The sequence below is a fragment of the Centruroides sculpturatus genome, unplaced genomic scaffold, assembly GCF_000671375.1.
Source record: "Centruroides sculpturatus isolate CEXI.00-Female unplaced genomic scaffold, Cexi_2.0 scaffold111, whole genome shotgun sequence".
NCBI lineage: Eukaryota > Metazoa > Arthropoda > Arachnida > Scorpiones > Buthidae > Centruroides > Centruroides sculpturatus.
In genome coordinates, this window is record NW_019384655.1 from 651607 (window position 1) to 657843 (window position 6237).

The 6237-nt window shown below is 38.3% G+C and overlaps 1 pseudogene; it reads left to right on the forward strand.

Moving 5' to 3' along the window:
- LOC111626433 overlaps window positions 1-4753 on the forward strand; it is an 11155-nt pseudogene extending 6402 nt beyond the window's left edge.
- The last annotated feature ends 1484 nt before the right edge of the window (window positions 4754-6237 follow it).

The window sequence follows — 6237 nt, forward strand, 5'->3', positions numbered from 1 at the left end:
TACATCCACAGTAGACTTTGTACCCTAAGATAGGTACACAGATGAATTTATGAATCCAGAATTAGAGAGATTCCATTTAAAACACATTATAGAAGAATTTGAGCAAAATAAACAACAGAAATTTGGTCTAGTTCAATCTTTCCTAGTTAAATAACACAATACTACATTTTTAAATGACAGTGAATCTCTTTAACAGAACATAAATGAAAATAAAATTATATAAAAATTTCAAATAATGTGTACTGTACATATTATGAAGCTTTTGTTAACATAATGATCTTTAATTAATCCACAACACAAATAATATTTACTGTGTTAAAGTTTCATACTGTATATAATTATATAAAACTTTAAACGCAAATATATCGATAAAAATATTTTAAATCACAATAAACTAGCATGGTTTCAATAAAACCAACTTTTCTATTTAGGGTATATTATTCTATTGTTGGAACGTCATCCTTGTAATTATCACAACTTCGTCATAACCAAAACAATACGTTTTGTGTTTATAAACGCTTATATAATTGGTCCAAATTTGAATTCCAAATCATCAAACAACCAATATATTAATTTTTAATAAAAATTATTAACAGACTTTAAAGCAAACAATCGTGACTCTGATTTTAAAAAATCAAAATGTTTTTCGTCATACATAACATCGCTTAACAAATCATTTTAATATATTAAAAATAATATTTATACGATTTTAAATAAGTAGAACATTTTCTATCCATTAAAAACTTACCTAAAAGCTTGAGGTCTGACAATCAGACCCGACGTTTTGACGTTACGTCGATAACTTTCGGCAGCCATATCATCATCTGATCGAAATTGGCACAAGGTCCGTTGTTTACAACGATGCAGTATGGTAAAAATACGTAAAGTCGACGCTATACCTTATCACTATAAACATAAGAAAAAAATGTTGAAATCGACAATATATATACTTACGTCACGACACACGTCAATATTTCATCACACAAGATATAAATTTAATTTTTTTTAAAGTATAAAATGTATATACAGTATTACAAAATTATGTATACAGTAAATTGATTTATTTTTGTAATATATTAAAGAAATTGTTTTATAAATGAAATTTTCATTTAGGTTGTAGATTTTTAGAAAATAAATTATAAAAATGTCGCGCATTTTAAATCATAATGTTAAACTTTGTGTATTATAATATTAAATAGTGAAAATACAGTATTGTATTATTTAGTTTAATGATAATTTTTTAGCAATTTTGTTTTTTTCTAAACAAATTTTTTTTAAAATAGTAAAATGTGTTATATTTTTTATAAAAGAAAATTGGGTAATGAATAATTCCGCGCATTTTAATAATAGAAAAATAAGAAAAAATTGCAGATTAGTTGTTATTTTTAAATGAAACAAAAGTCTATTTTATCTTACAAAATAAGAAAAATTACTAAATTAATTTATGTTATTTTACTCTTTAAATAATGGTAAATAAGTAGAGTTTTTTTTTCCTATTTTAAGAAAAATTTTATATTTTAATATTGTAATTATTTTTATTAATAGATCATAATAAGAAAAAACATGACTGCAGAATAACTAAAGAGAGTAACGAGTCCGTGCCCACCAGTGGCCAAGCGGTCTTCGTACCCTGAATACTGGGGGGTTCGGTCGTGGGTTCGCGCCTCGCTCGGACGGGCTGGCCACGTGGAATCTTCCGGGTTTTCTCCGTGTTTGTAACGCATAAATAGGAGCCAGTTTCCCTTAAAAAGATCTCCTGGAAGACATCCCCTAGGCAGATCGCCCAAGTGTTGCGTTGCTATAAACAAACGAGTAACGAGTCTACCTGCCGTTTTGGGGAGCTGGGATCGAATCCTAGCGAGCACCTTCAAGAATTTTTCGGGGTGGTCACTCCCGATATATCGAAAGAAGCCGGTCTATTACTATCCTGTCTCTCAATGTGGGCCTAATCGAACCCGACATGGGTATGAAAAAGTTCTCTTAGTGCTCATGTTTTTTTACTCTTCCCGACCTGTGAGCACACACTAAAAGGGCCTCTTTTAGCATGCCCATTATGGGTTCGATCAGGGCCACAATGAAGCGGCCGAGTGATGAGAGACGAAGGCCTACATATTCGGTTGGACCACCCTCCGAAAAATTTCTGGGGATTTTTTCGATCCGTCCGAATTTGATCCCGGTTCTCCAGAGCAGTAGGTTGCAACTTTTACCGCTCGGCCATCCGACCAGTGCTTATGGAAAGAAGCCCACCAGTGGCCAAGTGGTTTTCGTTTTTAAACACTGGGAGTTCGGTCGTGGGTTAGCACCGCGCTCGGACGGGCTGGCCACATGCAGTTTTTCGGTTTTCTCCACGTCTGTAACACCTAAATAGGGACCAGATTTCCTTAAATTAAAAGACCTCCCGGAAGGCATTATTGTTTACAGGGTGCAGTGGCGTACCATAGGGGGCGGTCCGCCCCGGGCGGCACTTTTTAGGGGGCGGCAAAATTTCACAATAAATAATAATAATATCTTGTAAAATTTTGAAACATCCTAATCTATACTTGCATCGCGCCTACGTTAGTGCTATCGGAAAGTCCGGGAATCGGCTCGCCGGGTGAACTAGTAACTTTTTCATCCGAGGAGTTCCTGCGAAACCTGTTGACTTTTAACATGTGCGTTCATATACACCACTAATATCCAATAGAACTGTTTTAAACAGGTCGCTGCACTACCACCGAATTTTTTATTGCTTGTTCTGTGACAAAATTGAATTTTGGTCTTTTAAACTGAAATACCTAAATAAGGGGGGCCGAAATTTTTCTCCGTCCCGAGCGGCTGACACCCACGGTACGCCACTGTGTGCCTTACGTCTTTTCTTTCCCCCCCTTCGCCACGTGGTGGGTCGGACTCGGTGAAGAGGAGTTATGTAATTCTGGAGTGTGTAACCGTGGGTGGGAGTTTTATGGTAGGGTGTGTCTCGGGGGGGGGAGAAGTGCAGAACGGAAGTGGAGAGAGAACAGGGAAGTAGGAAAGTAAGAGTGGTGGTGAAACTGCGTGAAGAAAGTAAAAGGACTGTGCAAGCAAGTCCGTGTGAGATTTCAGAATTTGGAACTGTTTTTTACCCAGAGTGAAGGAGAGGAAAAGATATGACAAAACCCCATTTCTGTCGGTATGTTTCTATGTCTTTATGTTACGTGTGCTTGAGCAGTTTATTGTCGGGAGATTTTTGTTAACGATACGCGATATACTAGATTTGTCGTACTCAGTATTTTCCTTGTCTCATCTTTGTTTTAGGAGTACTGTATGTTCCCAAGTATATCAAAGGAATATTTCGTAGAATTTGATAGTTGTCTTTGTCTAGTCCATATTGAGTCCAGTGGATTCCCCCTGATAAGCGTCTGCTCCACCAAGCACGCTTGTTATAAATTCTCCTCTCGTAGAAGCACTTACGTTTTATCGTGTTGATTCATTCTCACGATATTTATACCCTCACACTCTGGTACTGATTTCTCCTGAGTTTCAGTGGTAAAAAAAAGGATACAGTTTTTTCCAGACGCTATTTTAAGTTTTTTGTGAAACTTCATTCCAAGATTGTCCAGTGATTCTCACTACATCTAAAACATTGAATTATTTCCAAAAGTCTTTAACAGAGACCTTGTTGTTTTGTCTCATGGCTTCATGCAGATGTGCAAACGATCCTCTGGTGTAATAAGCTTTAAATGTTTTGGTGATTCCCTGATCCATCGGTTGAAGCAAACTGGTGGTATTTGGCAGCAAAAAATACAACTTTCACACGTGGGTCAAAATTAGTTAAAGCTTCAGAGGGATGACCTGGTACGTTGTCGATTATTAGCATCACTTTATATGGAATTTGTTTAGATTGGCAATAACGTTCGACTTCAGGTATGAAGTGATGATCAAACCAGTCCTCAAAAAGGGAAGCTGTCACCAAGCTTTACGAATCGACTTCCAAATCACAGTCAACATAGCTTTGAATTTCTCTGGATAGTAAGACGCAGTCTCTTTATCAGCACTTGCCGCCTCTCCACTTTCTGCAATGCTATGCCAATTACAACGACTTTTGAATCCGCTGACCCAACCATTACTAGTTTTAAACTCTTCATCTTTAGCCACCTCTCCAGCATCCTCTTTCAATCTCTCGAAAATCAGCTTAGCCTGAGAGCACAGTGTTCTGATCAACAGGACAATTTTTCACATTTACTTGATTATCACACCATAATTTTAACATTAGCGAGGTTGAGGCCGAAGTTTTAAACGTGAAAACGTGTACGTCGGACGTTCAGCGCCGCTTTCCCGCAGCCTGGAAGTTTGACAATAGTGTTTGGATAGTCAGTGGAATCATGTCGACATTCCAAACACCATTGTCAAACTTCTAGGCTTACAGGAAAGCGGCGCTGAACGTCCGACGTACACGTTTTCGTGTTTAAAACTTCGGCCTCAACCTCGCTAATGTTAAAATTATGGTGTGATAATCAAGTAAATGTGAAAAATTGTCCTGTTGATCAGAACACTGTGCTCTCAGGCTAAGCTGATTTTCGAGAGATTGAAAGAGGATGCTGGAGAGGTGGCTAAAGATGAAGAGTTTAAAACTAGTAATGGTTGGGTCAGCGGATTCAAAAGTCGTTGTAATTGGCATAGCATTGCAGAAAGTGGAGAGGCGGCAAGTGCTGATAAAGAGACTGCGTCTTACTATCCAGAGAAATTCAAAGCTATGTTGACTGTGATTTGGAAGTCGATTCGTAAAGCTTGGTGACAGCTTCCCTTTTTGAGGACTGGTTTGATCATCACTTCATACCTGAAGTCGAACGTTATTGCCAATCTAAACAAATTCCATATAAAGTGATGCTAATAATCGACAACGTACCAGGTCATCCCTCTGAAGCTTTAACTAATTTTGACCCACGTGTGAAAGTTGTATTTTTTGCTGCCAAATACCACCAGTTTGCTTCAACCGATGGATCAGGGAATCACCAAAACATTTAAAGCTTATTACACCAGAGGATCGTTTGCACATCTGCATGAAGCCATGAGACAAAACAACAAGGTCTCTGTTAAAGACTTTTGGAAATAATTCAATGTTTTAGATGTAGTGAGAATCACTGGACAATCTTGGAATGAAGTTTCACAAAAAACTTAAAATAGCGTCTGGAAAAAACTGTATCCTTTTTTTTACCACTGAAACTCAGGAGAAATCAGTACCAGAGTGTGAGGGTATAAATATCGTGAGAATGAATCAACACGATAAAACGTAAGTGCTTCTACGAGAGGAGAATTTATAACAAGCGTGCTTGGTGGAGCAGACGCTTATCAGGGGGAATCCACTGGACTCAATAGGGACTAGACAAAGACAACTATCAAATTCTACAAAATATTCCTTTGATATACTTGGGAACATACAGTACTCCTAAAACAAAGATGAGACAAGGAAAATACTGAGTACGACAAATCTAGTATATCGCGTATCGTTAACAAAAATCTCCCGACAATAAACTGCTCAAGCACACGTAACATAAAGACATAGAAACATACCGACAGAAATGGGGTTTTGTCATATCTTTTCCTCTCCTTCACTCTGGGTAAAAAACAGTTCCAAATTCTGAAATCTCACACGGACTTGCTTGCACAGTCCTTTTACTTTCTTCACGCAGTTTCACCACCACTCTTACTTTCCTACTTCCCTGTTCTCTCTCCACTTCCGTTCTGCACTTCTCCCCCCCCGAGACACACCCTACCATAAAACTCCCACCCACGGTTACACACTCCAGAATTACATAACTCCTCTTCACCGAGTCCGACCCACCACGTGGCGAAGGGGGGGAAAGAAAAGACGTAAGGCACACAGTGGCGTACCGTGGGTGTCAGCCGCTCGGGACGGAGAAAAATTTCGGCCCCCCTTATTTAGGTATTTCAGTTTAAAAGACCAAAATTCAATTTTGTCACAGAACAAGCAATAAAAAATTCGGTGGTAGTGCAGCGACCTGTTTAAAACAGTTCTATTGGATATTAGTGGTGTATATGAACGCACATGTTAAAAGTCAACAGGTTTCGCAGGAACTCCTCGGATGAAAAAGTTACTAGTTCACCCGGCGAGCCGATTCCCGGACTTTCCGATAGCACTAACGTAGGCGCGATGCAAGTATAGATTAGGATGTTTCAAAATTTTACAAGATATTATTATTATTTATTGTGAAATTTTGCCGCCCCCTAAAAAGTGCCGCCCGGGGCGGACCGCCCCCT